Genomic DNA, 10,494 nt, shown 5'->3' with positions numbered 1-10,494 from the left:
GGGCCCAGTACTGAACCTTGGGGTACACCACTAATAACCGGGGACCAATCAGAGTACGAATCATTGACCACCACTCTCTGGGTACGATCCATGAGCCAGTGTTCAATCCAGTTACAAACTAAAGTTTCCAAACCCAAAGACCTTAACTTACCTGTCAGACGTCTGTGAGGGACAGTATCAAACGCTTTGGCAAAATCCAGAAACACTATATCCACAGCCATTCCTCTGTCAAGGCTTCTACTCACCTCTTCATAAAAGCAAATTAGATTGGTTTGACAACTTCTATCCTTAGTAAACCCATGCTGGCTATCACTTATAATACAATTATCCCCTATGTATTCCTGTATGTAATCCCTTATAAGTCCTTCAAACAATTTACCCACAATGCACGTTAGACTTACCGGTCTATAGTTTCCTGGGGAAGACCTAGAGCCCTTCTTGAAGATTGGTACCACATTCGCCTTGCGCCAGTCCCTTGGCACAATACCAGACACCAGAGAATCTCTAAATATCATGAACAAGGGTACAGATATTACTGAACTTACCTCTCTAAGAACTCTTGGGTGTAGTCCATCTGGCCCTGGAGATGTGCTTACATTTACTTTACTTAACTTAACTTACCTTGTACCATCTCTACATTAAGCCAGTTCAGTACATTACATGATGTGTTACCAGCACTGACCTGGCCAATGTCAGCTCCTTCTTCCATAGTATATACAGAACTAAAGAACCCATTCAGTAGCTCCGCCTTCTCTTGATCGCCCGTGACAACCTACATGCTCTGTCCTTGGTTTTTTTGTATTTATATATCTAAAAAAATATTTAGGATTAGTTTTGCTTTCTTTGGCCACCTGTCTGTCATTTTGAATTTTTGCTGTTTTTATTACATTTTTACAGATTTTATTAAGCTCTTTGTACTGTTTAAATGTTATAGCTGACCCATCAGATTTGTATTTTTTGAAGGCTATTTTTTTGTTGTTTATTGCTCTTTTAACCTCATTTGTCAGCCATGTAGGATTTAATTTTAATCGTTTATATTTGTTCCCCTTTGGTATATATTTAGCTGTATAGTTATTTAGAGTTGATTTAAAGATGTCCCATTTACCTTCTGTATCAGTATTTGAGAACACCTCCCCCCAGTCTATGTCCTGTAGTGCAGCTCTCAGCCCAGGGAAATTTGCCTTTTTAAAGTTATATGTTTTTGCTTTCCCCGTCTGTCTTTGTTTTCTACATTTTAAGTCAAAAGTAACTACCGTATATTGTGGTCGCTATTGGGTTCACACCACGTTTTTCAAATACGGTTACCGTATACGGTTTTCCGCTAAAAAACGTATGGCAAAAACCATATGCAACCTTATACAACCGTATGACTCCAAATTAAAACGTATACGGCTTTTCCCCCATACGGTTCTATCCGTTTGCATCAGTTTTTGCCAACGGTTTTGCTATTTTGTTGGAATTAGTTTTCCAGCAATTTAATAAAGTTTCTATTGTTCTATTGAAATTCCAATCTGCGCATGTGTCAACTCCAAAAACGGATTAGAAAAAACGTGTGAAACCGTATTCAGAAATTCTGTGTACGGTTCCCATAGACAACAATGTTAAAAGAACCGCATACGGTTCGCATACGGTTTTCCAACCGGAGGCAAAAACGTGGTCGACAGCGTTTTTGCCTACGGTTGAAAAATCGGCAAAACCGTATCCGAGGCAAAACGGATGCAACCGTAGACAACATTTGGAATACGGTTTACAATGCATTCTCTATGCATACGGTTTCGGATACGGTCGTATACGTTTTTTTGCGGAAAACCGTATACGGTTACCATATTTGAAAAACGTGGTGTGAACCCAGCCCAAGGTTTTCCCGCACAGTTACATTACCAACCAGCTCTGCATTGTTGAAAATGATCAGATCCAACAAGGCATCACTTCTTGTTGGGTCCTCCACAAACTGGCCCATAAAATTATCCTGCAATAAATTTAGGAATTGTCGCCCCTTTGTAGTTTTAGCCAACCCCGGACCCAATCTATATCTGGATAGTTAAAATCTCCCATTATTACCACTGTACCTGCCCGGGCGGCCCTCTCTATTTGTTTATACAGCTGACCTCTCTTCAGTGATATTAGGGGGACTGTAGATTACACCAAATATTATTTTTTCAGTATTTCCCTCCTTTTGTAATTCTACCCACAGTGATTCCACATCCTCAGAATCATCACACACTATGGCATCGTTCACACTGACTTTCATACCACTTCTTAACCTCATTTGTCAGCCATGTAGGATTTAATTTTAATCGTTTATATTTGTTCCCCTTTGGTATATATTTAGCTGTATAGTTATTTAGAGTTGATTTAAAGATGTCCCATTTACCTTCTGTATCAGTATTTGAGAACACCTCCCCCCAGTCTATGTCCTGTAGTGCAGCTCTCAGCCCAGGGAAATTTGCCTTTTTAAAGTTATATGTTTTTGCTTTCCCCGTCTGTCTTTGTTTTCTACATTTTAAGTCAAAAGTAACTACCGTATATTGTGGTCGCTATTGGGTTCACACCACGTTTTTCAAATACGGTTACCGTATACGGTTTTCCGCTAAAAAACGTATGGCAAAAACCATATGCAACCTTATACAACCGTATGACTCCAAATTAAAACGTATACGGCTTTTCCCCCATACGGTTCTATCCGTTTGCATCAGTTTTTGCCAACGGTTTTGCTATTTTGTTGGAATTAGTTTTCCAGCAATTTAATAAAGTTTCTATTGTTCTATTGAAATTCCAATCTGCGCATGTGTCAACTCCAAAAACGGATTAGAAAAAACGTGTGAAACCGTATTCAGAAATTCTGTGTACGGTTCCCATAGACAACAATGTTAAAAGAACCGCATACGGTTCGCATACGGTTTTCCAACCGGAGGCAAAAACGTGGTCGACAGCGTTTTTGCCTACGGTTGAAAAATCGGCAAAACCGTATCCGAGGCAAAACGGATGCAACCGTAGACAACATTTGGAATACGGTTTACAATGCATTCTCTATGCATACGGTTTCGGATACGGTCGTATACGTTTTTTTGCGGAAAACCGTATACGGTTACCATATTTGAAAAACGTGGTGTGAACCCAGCCCAAGGTTTTCCCGCACAGTTACATTACCAACCAGCTCTGCATTGTTGAAAATGATCAGATCCAACAAGGCATCACTTCTTGTTGGGTCCTCCACAAACTGGCCCATAAAATTATCCTGCAATAAATTTAGGAATTGTCGCCCCTTTGTAGTTTTAGCCAACCCCGGACCCAATCTATATCTGGATAGTTAAAATCTCCCATTATTACCACTGTACCTGCCCGGACGGCCCTCTCTATTTGTTTATACAGCTGACCTCTCTTCAGTGATATTAGGGGGACTGTAGATTACACCAAATATTTTTTCAGTATTTCCCTCCTTTTGTAATTCTACCCACAGTGATTCCACATCCTCAGAATCATCACACACTATGGCATCGTTCACACTGACTTTCATACCACTTCTTACATACAGACAGACTCCACCACCTTTTCTGTTCATTCTATCCTTGCGAAACAATGTAAACCCCTGCAGATTGACAGCCCAGTCATGCGAGGAGTCCAGCCATGTCTCAGTGACCCCAACTATATCAATATGTATCAAGGCCTCAAGCTCCCCCATTTTATTTGCTAGGCTTCTGGCATTTGTGAACATACACTTTACATTTCCATTAAGTTTTACACATATAGTCTCACTAATGGGATTTTCAGAGTTATTGGGGTTAATGTTATTTGAGTTATAAGGGCTAATTGTACTATTTAAGTTATTGGGGCTAACGGTATTTTTTGAGTTAATGGGGCTTATTGTAGTTATTGAGTTATTGGGGCTAATGGAATTTTTTGAATTATTGGGATTACAATTTTTCGGGCTACATTTATTTTTACAGCTGGTTTGTAACGCATGAATCTCCTTATCCACTGCTCTTAACCTCCCCCCACAGGACTCCTCTCCACCCACCATTATGTCCTGACCCCTCTCTAACCTATCCATCCCACTGTCTGCTTTGTCTGCTTTCTTATCCTCCCCCCACTCACCTAGTTTAAATACTCAGCCACCCCTTCCAGGATTCTCTCCCCCAGCACAGCAGACCCCCTTCCATTCAGGTGCAAATTATCCGTAGAATAGAGTTTGTACCCCAATGAAAAGTCAGCCCAGTGCTCTAAAAACCCAAACCCTTCCCCCTCACACCACGACTTAAGCCATGCATTTAACTCCCTAAGCTCCCGCTGTCTTTCCTGCGATGCGCATAGCACAGGAAGTATTCCAGAGAACACAACCTTAGAGGTCCTTCCCTTCAGCTTGGCACCTAGTTCCTTGTAATTATTCTTCAAGGACCTCCACCTACCATGTATTCTGTCATTGGTTCCCACATGGACCACGACAGCTGGGTCATCCCCAGCCCCCCCCCTAGTAATTTGTCCACCCTTTCCACAACATGCCGAACCCTGGCACCAGGGAGACAGCAAACCATTCGGTTGAGGTGGTCATGGTGACAAATTATTCTATCCGTCTTCCTGATTATAGAATCCCCTACCACAACTAACTGTCTTGGCCTACCTGCGTTACCATCCCCCACACTACTAGTTGAGCTGTTCCCCCGGCTGTTAGGGAGACCAGTATCCACTAGGGTTGCCATCTCTGATACTGAGGCCCTCGCATCATCGCCCAACTTGGCAATTTTACTTGGGAGATCAGAAGCAGAAGTGACCTTCCTTTTCCTTGCCCCCTTTCCAGTCCCTCTAACTACATTAACCCAGCTCCCTACTTGGGCCTCCTGGCTAGTTTCTCCAACCTCCATTTCTACCCCACTAACTGCTTGCTCTGTAAGATTGTCAATCGCCCTCAATGTTGCATTTTGCTCCTCTAGATCTCTAATACGAGCTTCCAGGTGGGCAACATGCTCACATTTGTCACAGCGGTATTCACCCTGAAGCTGCTGCTCCAGAGATGTATACATGTGGCACAATGTGCACTGAAGAAAACCTCCAATCCTGCTGTCCATATCCTTGGTGACAAACAGCTGTTATTAACTATTAAGAAAAACTACTTTTATCAAGGGAGTGTAATACTTACAGTTACAGTGGGTCCTGCTTACAACTCCTGCTTTTTAACCCCTTCAGGACGGAGCCCATTTTGGCCTTAAGGACCGGAGCGTTTTTTGCACATCTGACCACTGTCACTTTAAACATTAATAACTCTGGGATGCTTTTAGTTATCATTCTGATTCCGAGATAGTTTTTTCGTGACATATTCTACTTTAACATAGTGGTAAATTTTTGTCGATACTTGCATCCTTTCTTGGTGAAAAATCCGTAAATTTGATGAAAAATTTGAAAATTTTGCATTTTTCTAACTTTGAAGCTCTCTGCTAGTAAGGAAAATGGATATTCCAAATATTTTTTTTTATTTTATTCACATATACAATATGTCTACTTTATGTTTGCATCATAAAATTTATGAGTTTTTACTTTTGGAAGACACCAGAGGGCTTCAACGGTCAGCAGCAATTTTCCGATTTTTCACAAAATTTTCAAACTCAGTATTTTTCAGGGACCAGTTCAGGTTTGAAGTGGATTTGAAGGGTCTTCATATTAGAAATACCCCATAAATGACCCCATTATAAAAACTACACCCCCCCCAAAGTATTCAAAATGACATTCAGTAAGTGTTTTAACCCTTTAGGTGTTTCACAGGAATAGCAGCAAAGTGAAGGAGAAAATTCACAATCTTCATTTTTTACACTCACATGTTCTTGTAGACCCAATTTTTTTTTATTTTTACAAGGGGTAAAGGACAAAATTTTTACTTGTATTTGTAGCCCAATTTCTCTCGAGTAAGGACATACCTCATATGTCTATGTAAAGTGTTCGGCGGGCGCAGTAGAGGGCTCAGAAGCGAAGGAGCGACAAGGGGATTTTGGAGAGTATGTTTTTCTGAAATGGTTTTTGGGGGGCATGTTGCATTTAGGAAGCCCTTATGGTGCCAGAACAGCAAAAAAAAACCACATGGCATACCATTTTGGAAACTAGACCCCTCGGGGAATGTAACATGGGATAAAGTGAACCTTAATACCCCACAGGTGTTTCACGACTTTAGCAAATGTCAAAAAAAAATTATTTTTTACCTAAAATGCTCGTTTTCCCAAAATTATTTAATTTTTAAAACGGGTTATAGCAGCAAATTCCCCTAATATTTTGATGCCCAATTTTCTCATTATTCAGAAAACACCCCATATGGGGGTGAAAAGTGCTCTGCTGGCGCACTACAGGTCTCGGAAGAGAAGGAGTCACATTTGGCTTTTTGAAAGCAAATTTTTCTCTGGGGGCATGCCGCATTTAGGAAGCCCCTATGGTGCCAGGACAGCAAAAAAAAACCCCCACATGGCATACCATTTTGGAAACTAGACCCCTCGGGGAACGTAACAAGGGGTTAAGTGAACCTTTATACCCCACAGGTGTTTCACGACTTTTGCATATGTAAAAAAAAAAAATTTTTTTTTTACCTAAAATGCTTGTTTTGCCAAAAATTTTACATTTTTAAAAAGGGTAAAAGCAGAAAATACCCCCCAAAATTTGTAACACAATTTCTCCCGAGTACGGCGATACCCCATGTGACCCTAAACTGTTGCCTTGAAATACGACAGGGCTCCAAAGTGAGAGCGCCATGCGCATTTGAGGCCTAAATTAGGGACTTGCATAGGGGTGGACATAGGGGAATTCTACGTCAGTGATTCCCAAACAGGGTGCCTCCAGCTGTTGCAAAACTCCCAGCATGTCTGGACAGTCAATGGCTGTCCGACAATACTGGGAGTTGTTTTGCAACAGCTGGAGGGTCTGTTCTGGAAACAGTGGCGTACCAGACGCTTTCATTTTTATTGGGGAGGGGAGGGGGGCTGTGAAGGGGTATGTGTATATGTAGTGTTTTTTACTTTTTATTTAATTTTTTGTTAGTGTAGTGTAGTGTTTTTAGGGTACAGTCGCACGGGCGGGGGTTCACAGTAGTTTCTCTCTGGCAGTTTGAGTTGCAGCAGAAAGTTTGCGGCAGCTCAAACTTGCAGCCAGATACTTACTGTAATCCTCCGCCCATGTGAGTGTACCCTGTACGTTCACATTGGGGGGGACATCCAGCTGTTGCATGACTACAACTCCCAGCATGCCCGTTGGCTGTCGGTGACTGCTGAGTTGTAGTTTTGCAACAACTGTAGGTACACTGGTTATGTATCACTGAGTTTGTGACCCAACTCAGTGTTTCACAACCAGTGTGCCTCCAGCTGTTGCAAAACTAACAATTCCCAGCATGTACGGTGCATGGTGTACGGTGACTGCTGAGTTGCAGTTTGCAACAGCTGGAGGCACACCGGTCGTGAAACACTGAGTTAGGTAAAAAAAAACTCTGAGTTTCACAACCAGTGTGCCTTCAGCTGTTGCAAAACTACAACTCTCAGCAGTCACCGACAGCCAACGGGCATGCTGGGAGTTGTAGTTATGCAACCAGCAGATGCACCACTGCACTTTAGCTGTTTGTGCAAGCTGGGAGTTGTAGTTATACAACAGCTGAAGGCACACTTTTCCATAGAAAACATGTGCCTCCAGCTGTTGCAAAACCATAAGTCCCAGCATGCCCATAAGGGAATGCTGGGAGTTGTGGTTGTCTGCCTCCTGCTGTTGCATAACTACAGCTCCCAGCATGCCCTTTTTGCATGCTGGGAGCTGTTGCTAAGCAACAGCAGGAGGCTGTCACTCACCTCCAACGATCCAGCGCATGGTGTCAGTCCCGCCGCCGCTGCTCCTGGGGCCCCGATCCCAACATTGACGCCGGGGATCAGGGTCCCCTGCACCCGGGGTGCACGTCCCGCACCCGCTCACGTCCTCCGGAAGAGGGGCGGAGCGGGTGCGGGAGTGACACCCGCAGCAGGTAATCCGGCCGACGAATCGGGGCGATCGTGAGGTGGCACCACTGCCACCTCACCCCTGCAGGCTCTGGCTGTTTGGGGCCGTCAGAGACGGCCCCGAACAGCCAGTAATTCCGGGTCACCGGAGACCCGATTGACCCGGAATCGCCGCAGATCGCTGGACTGAATTGTCCAGCGATCTGCGGCGATTGCCGACATGGGGGGGCATAATGACCCCCCTGGGCGATATGCCGGGATGCCTGCTGAACGATTTCAGCAGGCATCCGGCTCCGGTCCCCAACTGGCTAGCGATGGGGGCCGGAATTCCCACGGGCGTATGGATACGCCCTCGGTCCTTAAGGACTCGGGATGCAGGGCGTATCCATACGCCCTATGTCCTGAAGAGGTTAAACTTCTGCTTATAAAACTTCTCAGATGTAACACTTAATAATACAACACTTTAGAATACAGACCCAGCTTTAGTTAGACTCAGTCAGAGCAGATAGTAAAGGGCGCTGTTAACCCTTGTCACTCGTGACGCCAGGGTGGGGTTAAATTCTGTAATCTTGATAGGCCTATTGCCACCCTTCCCAAGAGCAATAGGTGAATGTAGAATAAAGGATTGTCCACAACCACTGTTAACTGAAAACTTGCAGGAACTTTTACTGAAGAATTTGTGTACATGCAGCAATGCTAACAGTCCAGATAACAGAGTCTCTACAGATTTAGCTGAGCAGCGATTGACAGTCGGTTGGGATCAGATAAGCTCAATTTAGCTTCTTAGGGATTTTGTAGCATAGATACGCTGGATTTAAAGGTGCGTTTAGGTCCAGTGATCTTGCGGTGAGAAGCGGGGAATTGCTTAGTATAACCGCTTTGATATAAGCCGAGGCCGCAAGGCTTTGGCCTAGTAAATAGTCTTGTAAGCTGCGGAGGTCCTATCTATTATAGAATCAGCAACCCAAGAGAACGATCAAGATCGCGCAGCTCCCTTATATGGGCAGGGGCTGGCCGGTTTAAATAGGTCCATAACAACTGTCACTAACCGTTACATTGCATTGTGGGTGAACACGTCATGAGAACCTCCAAAGGTCCTGTAGCAAAACCATAGAGTTCTAAACCTAATCACGTGATCCGCAGGTCCTGCTACACTTAACAGGTAGGCAATTAAATATATACATATTTATACTTATATTTATATGAATTTCTATACAGATATAGATTAACTGAGGGGTGACAAGGGATAACTATAGAAGAGGGACCAGACGTTCCTAGGGACTCTGACTATGGGGACCTCTACAAAGGTAACATATGAAATACGGTACCGGGACACCACAGATTCGTTGCAAACTTCTCAGCTCGGCAGTTGCTGACTTTAGCCTGCATAAATGAGTCCAGCTTTCAGATGCTCATGTATGCAGGTTAAAGTCAGCAAACGCTGAGCCGTTCCTGATGAATTGAATCACTGTAACTTTGCTCATCTCTAATGTCAAGAGCTATGTACTATGACAGCAGACAACCAACGCTATGAACCCCTTCTGTTAGGTGTCAACAAGTCAGGCTGATGGAAGTGGTATAAGGTGTATTCTGCTATTTTTTAACAAGTAGGGTTTATCTGAGTATTGTGGTCAACCAAGTTCATCCCATCATGGCAGGAGGACAGTTTCAGTAGGACAACAAACCATGTCACATGGGTTATATTGTCATGGACTGGCTCCAAGAAAAGGACAGTGAATTTTCCTCGCTTCCCTGGGATTCACAGACCTCAGATCTTAAACCTATAGGGGGAGATTTATCAAAACCTGTCCAGAGGAAAAGTTGCTGAGTTGCCCATAGCAACCAATCAGATTTCTTCTTTAATTTCTCAGCAGCAGAAAGAAGCGATCTGATTGGTTGCTATGAGCAACTCAGCAACTTTTCCTCTGGACAGGTTTTGATAAATCTCCCCCATAGAGAATCTCTGGGACAAGGTACAACAGGCTGTTCATAACACGTCAGTCTTACTATCTAACTCTCCTGCCTGCATAGGCCAATATTCATGTAGACCAACTTCAGCCTGACATAGAGTCTATGGGGAAGATTTATGAAAACCTGTCCAGAGAAAAAGTTGCAGAGTTTTCATAGCAACCAGATTGCTTCTTTCATTTATTTTTTTAAAAGGCTTTTCAAAAATGAAAGACGCGATCTGATTGGTTGCTATGGGTAACTTTTCCTTTGGACAGGTTTTGAGAAATCTCTCCCCCTATGTCACAACTTCTACGGTCCTGAAGATCAAAAAAAAGGTCCAACACACTACTAGACATATGTCCCTAATAAAGTGGCCATTCAGAGTATTCAATTGTCTTTACAGTATTGTTTGCAGTTTCTCAATTGTATATCCGGATCTTTAAACAATGAAGAGATCAGGGAAAACATACAAGTTGTCCTGACTACTGTGGCTCTATGAGAGCTGTATGTGATCAGTAATAAGTAAAAGAACCAGAAGGTCAGTAGCACAACACGTTTCATACATCTGTGTCCAATAGAATTAAAGACTGAATTC

Source organism: Hyla sarda, chromosome 1 (genome assembly GCF_029499605.1).
Source record: "Hyla sarda isolate aHylSar1 chromosome 1, aHylSar1.hap1, whole genome shotgun sequence".
Classification (NCBI taxonomy): domain Eukaryota; kingdom Metazoa; phylum Chordata; class Amphibia; order Anura; family Hylidae; genus Hyla; species Hyla sarda.
The sequence above is the reverse complement of the archived record's forward strand: the minus strand, read 5'-3'. Positions refer to the sequence as shown.